Raw genomic sequence first — 9,743 nt, 5'->3', positions numbered from 1 at the left:
AAAAAGCTCACCTGCCTGTAGCCTTCTATTAGTCTTGAAGACAATGATTTGCTGGTTCAGGTGTGTTTGATTAGGGTTGGAGCTAACCTCTGAAGGAAAGTGGCCTGGAAGGGCCAAGTTTGCCCACCCCTTAGAAACACCCGCCATTTGAAAATGCCCACAAATTTAGAAACGCCCACTTTTGCTCTGCAGAGACCTCATTCTCCCTCACAACGATGTCTCTTCTTTTATGAGGTCGCGTGCATCTGTGCAAGAGATCCCTTCTCTGTCCCTCCCTCCAACAGCCTTGCACTCACATCAGATTGGAGCAATTAACAAACAACAACAATCCAACCATTCAATATTTTACTGATTAACAAAATAAAATTCCTCTCAATTATTATTATTTTTATTATTATTATTTTACCTCATTTGTGAAGCCATTTCAATAGGACATACGTCACAATCTGTGTGAGTCTTGATGCAAGAGAATACTGTGTCTGGGCCCAACTCGTTTCACTTGATCTCAGCAGCCGTATTTATTCATGACCACTGTTTAAGCTTTTAAAAATTCATACAGGCTCACGGTGCCCTGGACACCAATATTTTAACAATTCATAAAAGATGAACTATTGTCTGGTCATCTGAGATTTCAGTATGGATTAGCATAATGATTTTATGGTAGTATTAAAGCACACTGCATGCGAGTGTATGTTTGCTGTTTGCTTTTGGCACCTGAGAGTGAGTTTAGACTTGGGAAGTATTGGGAAGAAGTCAGCTGCAATGTCTGATTCATGCTTGCTTTAATTAATCATAAGCACCATATTGCTTACCTTTACCTCAGCAGTGGGAGTTGACTATATGATCCAAATGATGTGCAGAACTTTGATTTTTCCAAGGCTTCAATGTAGAACAAACGTTATGATTTTGATCAAGTTGGTGGTACATGTTGATGAAAAGATGAGTGAGCATTTCAGTGTGGAATGGATGTTTTATTTTTCTTCTAATAACATTCTGATTAATCAACCAAATAGTGCATGTTGTTTCAATATTGAAAATTGATTGATGGCTGATACTGACTTTTACAAGGTTCATTCAATGCCTCTTTCCTACCTGAGTACTCTGTACTACAGACAGCACTTTTATATTCTATTTCATGGTTTAACGCTTTATTATTTTAGGTTTGTCCAGCATTTTTGCTGTTTCCTGTTTGAGGTTATCAGAAGTTGACTTATCAATAAAGTCAGCTATTTTAATAATATTAATATTCTAATGTTTCCGGTATGTGCCATTTATGTCAATAATAAAACAATTATTAAGAAAAAAATGGAGCTTAACAATGCAGATTAATACAGACTTGATTTATCAAAAGTAAATAATGCAAATTCAGTCATGGGTTTCTCCTCAGAGGGGTTTTGTGAGGGGTCAGATTCAGTATATAATAATATAAAGACAGATTCTAATTACATTATTAAAGCAGCCATTCAAAGACACATCCCGCCGGTGCTTAATTGCACAAATGAATCCACACACTTACACTTGGACAAAGTTGCAATAGCTTCATCCTTAATGTACATCCATTTAAACAGAAATGAAAAAAAAAAAGATTTTTTTGATGCTGTTCATTTTATTTAAACAATTCATTTTCATTTAACACCATTGTAAACAGACTTGAAATGGTTACTTTTCGCCTTGACTCACTGTTTTCATTTTGAAAGAACATGATTCAATCCAGTAGCTTAAAATTTGTTTTATACTTCCCATCATGCTTTGCACAGGGGTGGATATGGGGAGAGAAAATGTTGAAATAAAGTGTTATTTTATGAAGTTTTTAGCAAAATGAGAAAATAGGGAGACTTGTTATTGTCTAATGTTCTATTATGTTGGCATTTTAAAAGACTTTTTGTTATGCTGGTGGTTTTTTGGGCGAGTTACCATTGTGGTCATGTGTGGAGCATGTGGTTGGGTTGAGGACCTGCTTAAAAGAGTCTAAGTTACTTTAATAAAAAAAAAAAAAACAACAACTCCAGTGGGAGTGCTAGGGATGTACACGGTACCATCTTTAAACTTAAACATCATATGTGTAAAGAAAAGCTGTATTATACTTGTTAATATGTTATTATTATAACACTTTGGCTGAACTAGCATTGACAGTGGTTCTGCATTATGGAAAAATTTTATCTCTATTCAGATATTTCATGTAGGATGAACTAAAGCAAACGGAGTAAACTCAACTAAAATTAGATTTGTCCAAATGGCATGATTCAATCACATGGAATCACTGTCCATGAATGAATCATGTTCAGCCAAACATTTTTTTTTTTGAGTGTATGCACATTGCTGCACTGCACAAAAACCAACCATGCAGCATGTCTGAAAATGTACACTGAACATGACATCACGCATATAAGGTATGAGAAGACAGTCTCTGTGATAACTTCCATTAGATTCGCTGTTCATAGATCAACCCAGCACATATGAACGTGTGTTCATACATTTAAAGACTGATGTAAATGTCCCATGCTGCCGCCGAGAGACGTACTGAACTATCAATCTTTATCAAGCTAATGGTGCTCAGTTTATAACATTCCTCTTCCTTCTAATGAAGACCAATTGCAACTGATGTATTTTCACATAAGCAGTTCTTATAATCTTTGTATCTTTTGACAACTCTTAACAGCTCTAATTCAATAAAATTGCTACTTATAGTGCAAAAATGTATTTATTCCATATGATTGGTTAACTTGCAGCTGATGCACTAGGGTGTGTGCATCAGCTCTCCCTGTTTCTCTCTGTGCCGCCGCATCACAAATACCCAACGAGCCTTTGCTGATCCTCAAACCTTCCCCAGAGAGACGTTATTCTCAGACAGAAAAAAAGATCATAACTCTCTCGCAGAATCAAGTGCAGGTAAAGCGATTGTTCTGAGAGGTGAGGAGACTCGTGGGTTTCAAATGGCCTCTCCTGTGGCTTTACTTCAGAGGTTTGTTCTCCACGGTTGTCCTCAAGGACCTACAGAAACGTTGCATTGATATGTGCAAAAGGTGAGTTGTTGTTCTTGGATCTGACTGAGATTTAAAGGCCATTATAAAGAGATTTCAGCAAAAAGAGTTTCAGAAATATGTATTTAGTCATTTGGAAGGAACACTGTGTATTGTAAGTGCCCTGAGAACAGGAGTTATTTTAAAGCTGTGCAGTAGAAAATGACTGTTTATGACACTGATCATTCAGTCTCCCAAAATACATGATGCATTTTACTGATGCATTAATCTGGAGAATGAAAGTAGACACCGAATCAAAGTATGATTATTACACTAAACACAGCAAATATTGCATGCCACAGAGAAACTGCTATGAGGAAAGTGGTGTCAATATGCCACATTTTAGACATTCAAGGTGTTGAAACTGCTTAAAATGAGAAAATCAGCTACTGCATCCATCTTTCTTTCTTTAAAAAGTAAACAGCATCCTGGTATCCCTGCTGTTCCAGTGCGTTGAGTCTGGGTAATGAGGGAGGAAACAGAGTCTGGTTCAGCTTTATGATGTTGTCTTTTGAGAACTGAGGGTGGAAAATGGTTGAAATTTCAAAACATGTCAGGTTATGACATAACCAGTTTGGAAGGAGATATATATTTTAAAAACTTAAATTGTTTAGATTTTAGCAATAAACAAGGACAGCTTGTTATACTAAAAACTTACCACAACGCTCATGTTGGCTAGTCTGAGGTGAAGCTTACTTATGCCTTTATGAGCTGGGGAAATATCCTGAGGGCCGCTAAATGGTGACACCGTGATTGTGCGTCCCACAGGAAGAATAGGAAGACTGTTGGTGAATCCCCCATCTATCCATTTCTGAGGAAAATTATATTTTTTTTAACTGCATATACACTGTCATTCAAAAGTTTGGGGTCAATAAGATTTTTTGAATTTTTGAAAGTCTCTTATGCTCTCCAAGACTGCATTTAATTGATTGAAAACACAATAAAAACAGTAATATTGAGAAATATCATTGCAATTTAAAATAACCAATTTCTATTTTACTATATTGTAAAATGTAATTTATTTCTGTAATGGCAAAGCTGAATTTTCAGCTACCATCACTCCAGTTTTCAGTGTCACATGATCCTTCATGAATCAGTCTAATGCTGATATGATGCTCAAGAAACGTTTCTTATAATTATCAATGTTGAAAACAGTTGTGCTGCTTCATATATTTTTGATAAATCGACATTTCAAAAGAACAGAATTTATCTGAAATATAATTTTTTGTAACATTATTCAGTGTTTTTACTGTCACTTTATCAATTTAATGAATCTTTAGTAGTTAATATATTTCCATTTCAATGAACATCAGTGGCCTTCAACCTCAGCAATCTATTTTACAATGAAGTTGCCAATCTGTCTGAGATAAACTTAGAATCCAGTCCAAAAAAAGGAAGGATAAGGATGTGCACTTGTGTATGTGATATCAGAAAGGCTGCCTAATTGACATTCCCAGAATTTCCTGTGTAAGACTTCACTTTTTTTTTTAAATAACGGTTTCTTTATTAGTTATCAGTTATGTACATTAGGGTTTTATATTACATCTAATGTTACTAAATTAATGTTTATTGTATTATTTTAATGCAGTGTGTTACCATAATTGTGTTTAGTATTTGTATGAGTGAAACTGTGCACCTTATATATTTGTATTTACTTTATCTCTTTGATGCATCATATGACTTTCTCATCACCACATGTTTTTGGTGGTTATCAGTGTAAAGGTACAAAACAGATATTAATACTTCAATAGGTTGGTATAGTAACTTTCTAGCAGTTTACTGTAAATTTAAGTTACATTTGTAAAGTTCTGGCAACCACAGCTGCCATTTTTATTTTTTCTTTGTTTTTCCTTTTTTTATTTTTTTAACAAAATGCCAGTGGCTTACATTAGTGGACAGAACTCTTTCGAAATACATTATTTTTGAAAAACAAATAAAAATAAATATTAATAAAAATAAAAAAATATGATAAAAAAAAAAACCTTTTTGATTTAATAATTCATGCAACAGCGATTTAAATGTATTCAACACATTTTAAAGCATTGTTTAAATTGTACTAAATTAGTATGTTAAATTGAAAGCATTACAAAACATCTCTGTGAGCCACTCCAAAGATATGTATTTCTGTCTGGATTCTACAAGTCTTTATCATGTTAAAAGAATAGAACAACTTGATATTTTCCCACGACTACACGCTTGATCTTCAACAAACTGCTTTGGCTGAAAATACCACAGCATTTGGCTGCTAATAGTTTTATCAGACCTCTGTCAGTGGAGAGAACAAGCAGAACCAGAGAGTTGGTCTGCTCATTCATCTAAATAAATTCAAACAGTCCAAATCTAAACAGCAGTTCTCAGCAGAGACATATAAAGTGCTGGAGCTGCCAAGAGAGTTGGTCACAAGACACCATTACCTGCCCTTGGAACTCCACTGGCTTCCCTCCAGCATAGACAGGCATGAAGCAGCTGGCCAAGAGCACCTTTAAAAACAATACAGTCATAATACATCAGGAGAATGGACAGACAGAAGACTAGTAGATTATTAGAGTCCCTGACTTATAAGAGTGCCTGTAATAAAATAAAAAAAAGTCTGTAGTTTCACACACGTGGAAACTTATGGTGCAAACATTGCCGTACAAATTAAAAACACATTGTCCGTACACCTTGAATACAAGTGTGTACTGCCAAAAAAGTTTTATAAACACTACAGTCCAAAATCATGAGGTCGGTAAGATTTTTCAATGTCTCAAATGCTCATCAAGTCTGCATTTATTTGATAGAAAATAAAGTAAAAAAAGTAATATCGTGAAATATTATTACAATGTGAAATTAATGCTAAAATAAATAATATATTTTTTATAATAATTTAATGGATTAAAATGTACTTTATTCCTTTGATGCAAAGCTGAAGTTTCAGCAGCCATTACTCCAGTCTTCAGTGTCACATGATCCATCAGAAATCAGTCTAATATGCTGATTTGCTGCTCAAGTTCCCTCCAGCATAGACAGGCATGAAGCAGCTGGCCAAGAGCACCTTTAAAAACAATACAGTCATAATACATCAGGAGAATGGACAGACAGAAGACTAGTAGATTATTAGAGTCCCTGACTTATAAGAGTGCCTGTAATAAAATAAAAAAAAGTCTGTAGTTTCACACACGTGGAAACTTATGGTGCAAACATTGCCGTACAAATTAAAAACACATTGTCCGTACACCTTGAATACAAGTGTGTACTGCCAAAAAAGTTTTATAAACACTACAGTCCAAAATCATGAGGTCGGTAAGATTTTTCAATGTCTCAAATGCTCATCAAGTCTGCATTTATTTGATAGAAAATAAAGTAAAAAAAGTAATATCGTGAAATATTATTACAATGTGAAATTAATGCTAAAATAAATAATATATTTTTTATAATAATTTAATGGATTAAAATGTACTTTATTCCTTTGATGCAAAGCTGAAGTTTCAGCAGCCATTACTCCAGTCTTCAGTGTCACATGATCCATCAGAAATCAGTCTAATATGCTGATTTGCTGCTCAAGAAACATTTCTGATTATCAATGTTGAAAACAGTTGTGCTGCTTCATTTGCCCATAAAGAAGGAAAAAAGAAGCCAAAAATGCAGTTTGTATCATTATGTTAGATGGACTACTAAAGCACCAGTGCAATTTGTTATTTATTTCAGATGGGAATGAATTAATGAACTCAGCAGCAATTTTCCACAGCAATAACTCGGTCCAGTGACAGCACTTATGATGTGTTTAATTGAATAGGCAAGTTCCCTTTGGGTTGTGGTCATTGCTCTGCTAGTTGAAAGATAAATCATTGTCCATTGACCCCATGCTTGAATACCTTAATGAGTTCTTCCCTTGAGGTGAAGCTGGACACCATGCTGTTCTTGCGCGTCTTTGAGTATGTTATTGAAACATGGATCTTTGGCTTACTGGTGGGCATTGGGCGGGAGAATCTCTTCGATAACCTCCCTAGAGGAAAACCAAAGGACAGATGCTCATTTGTTGTGTTTGCATAATTAACAACCTCAGTGAAAACCATTTTTCCCTCAACATCATCTCGTAATTACACAATCTGTTGGCCGAACCACGTAACCACGGTAACTCAGGAGAAATAAGGAAAGAAAAATCCACTCAATGTTTCATTCCAAGGATATTTCATCAAAATGGATGAAGTCTGCTATTCACTCCAAGTAGTGTGTCAAGATTATCAGAAGCCTTCAGGGGTTTGTGCACATCACAGATATTATTTCCTTCAACAGAAAGAGAAAAAAAGTCTACCATTTCATATCATGCCAGCAGTATCTCTGATTTCACAAGTAGCACTGAGGAGGTGACACATTATAGCATCAGAATGGCACTATCTTCAGATCATTCAAACTTTATTCTACTGGAGCCAGGGACAGTTCTTTCCTATAGATTTCAACAGCTGTGCATGGCTGAATATGAAAAAAATAAACAAATTATCAAAGAAAAAAAAAACATGTCAAACAAACGTGTTCTGGAAAGCTTGCATGAAATTACTTCAAGGTCAAGGTGTTTCCTCAGCTCTGTGTGCATATCACATCAATTTACACCTCCATACACAAACACATTCTCTCTTTAGAGAGCACTTTCAACTTATTGGAAAGAATGCTTAATACTCATGGAGGCCAGAAAAACAAGAACTTGCCTAATCAACTCTCTTACACAAATTACTCCAAAGAAAATTATCAATGGAGTTTGTGCTTGACTGCACAGATTTGTTGTAGAGATACTTTATTGCTTATTGAACGTCTCGGTTATGTATGTAACCCTCGTTCCCTGAAGGAGGGAACGGAGACGTCATGTCGATAATGACCGACGAATTGGGATCTCGCTTAGAGAGACCAATCTACTTTGAGTGTAAACTAAACGAGCCAATGCACATTGGCATGCGATGATTTCATCCAGCTGCCACTGATCGCAGCGCGAGTATAACTAGGCAGCAGGTGCAACGCATACTCAGGTTTTTGCTGAGGAGCCAAGCCGGTGACCCGGCCGATCAGCGGTGGAACAACAGCTGCGACGATGGGCCGTGACTTCTTCGTTCCGGAGGGTTAAATACGTAACCGAGACGTTCCCTTTCAGCCCTCTACCGGTTCTCACGGATTCATCGAGTGAGGGCCTGGCGCCGGATGTTCCGCCACGTCTGGCTGCCGAGGGGATGGAGGAGCTCGACAGGGTCTACAGTATGGACACTCTGGAGCAGTTTTAACAAGCTGACACTAAACCGGGGCCTCTCAGTGCCTCTACCTGTTTGAGGTGAGAACACATGAGATACCGGCTCCACACGAAGGCTATAGATTCTAGCGAACGTGTTGGGGGTCGCCCAGCCCGCAGCTCTACAAATATCTGTCAGCGAGGCGAGACGAGCCAGTGCCCAGCAGGATGCAACACTTCTAGTAGAGTGAGCTGGGCAGACCTGAGCGGGCAGGGCACACTCTGGTCCTGATAAGCCAGAGTGATGGCATCCACTATCGCTCCAACCCTTGCTGCAAAAAGGACAGCATGACTCTGATCAGGCATCTTCGGGGGTCCTCTCGGTGAGAAGAACACCACTTGACGAATAGGTTCCACTTCAAGGCATAAGCGAAACCGGGGCCTCTCAGTGCCTCTACCTGTTTGAGGTGAGAACACATGAGATACCGGCTCCACACGAAGGCTATAGATTCTAGCGAACGTGTTGGGGGTCGCCCAGCCCGCAGCTCTACAAATATCTGTCAGCGAGGCGAGACGAGCCAGTGCCCAGCAGGATGCAACACTTCTAGTAGAGTGAGCTGGGCAGACCTGAGCGGGCAGGGCACACTCTGGTCCTGATAAGCCAGAGTGATGGCATCCACTATCGCTCCAACCCTTGCTGCAAAAAGGACAGCATGACTCTGATCAGGCATCTTCGGGGGTCCTCTCGGTGAGAAGAACACCACTTGACGAATAGGTTCCACTTCAAGGCATAAGCGTGTCTCGTAGATGGTGCTCTTGCCGAAGTGATGGTGTCTACTACCTCTTGGGGTAGGCCACCTAGAACTTCCGCGTCCCGTCCAGGGACCAGACGTGAAGATTCCAGAGGTCTGGACGTGGGTGCCAAAGGGTGCCCCATCTCTGAGTCAGTAGATCCTTCCTCAGAGGAATCTGCCAGGGAGGGGCTGTCACAAGGAGCATTAGTTCCGGGAACCAGGTTCGAGTGGGCCAGTAGGGCGCCACAAGCAGGACCTGCTCCTCGTCCTTCCTGATCTTGCACAGTGTCTGTGCGAGAAGGCTCACTGGGGGAAACGCATACTTGCGCAGGCCCCGGGGCCAGCTGAGTGCCAGTGCATCCATACCGAGTGTTCCCTCGGTCAGGGAGTAAAACAACTGGCAGTGAGAGGCTGGACCATCTGGGAATACGAATACGGATAAGAAACGGATATGTTTTCTACGTCGTTTACGCTTTGATTTGAATGAAAACAACGTATCCACGTGATGCAGCTGACATAGAATAGTATACCCTGTTTACGTTCAGTGGATACTCTCCAAAATGGCACCAGGGTGACACGGAGGAGACGAATTGTTGAATAAAGTCGTTATTTTTGTTTTCTTTGCAGAATTATTTGCAGAATTTTCATTTTTGGGTGAACTATCCCTTTAATGCAAATGCAAACAAGATTATACAGGCTATATATATATATATATATATATATATATATATATAT

At 38.4% G+C, this 9,743-nt stretch overlaps 1 pseudogene; it reads right to left on the bottom strand.

Annotated features, from left to right (window-relative positions):
• Window positions 1-3,406: 3,406 nt before the first annotated feature.
• LOC107738459 (patatin-like phospholipase domain-containing protein 4) overlaps window positions 3,407-9,743 on the bottom strand; it is a 44,647-nt pseudogene continuing 38,310 nt past the window's right edge.

Source organism: Sinocyclocheilus rhinocerous, unplaced genomic scaffold (assembly GCF_001515625.1).
Source record: "Sinocyclocheilus rhinocerous isolate Xijiao unplaced genomic scaffold, SAMN03320098_v1.1 scaffold1907, whole genome shotgun sequence".
NCBI classification, from domain to species: Eukaryota; Metazoa; Chordata; class Actinopteri; order Cypriniformes; family Cyprinidae; genus Sinocyclocheilus; species Sinocyclocheilus rhinocerous.
This window is presented reverse-complemented; position numbering and strand designations above follow the sequence as displayed.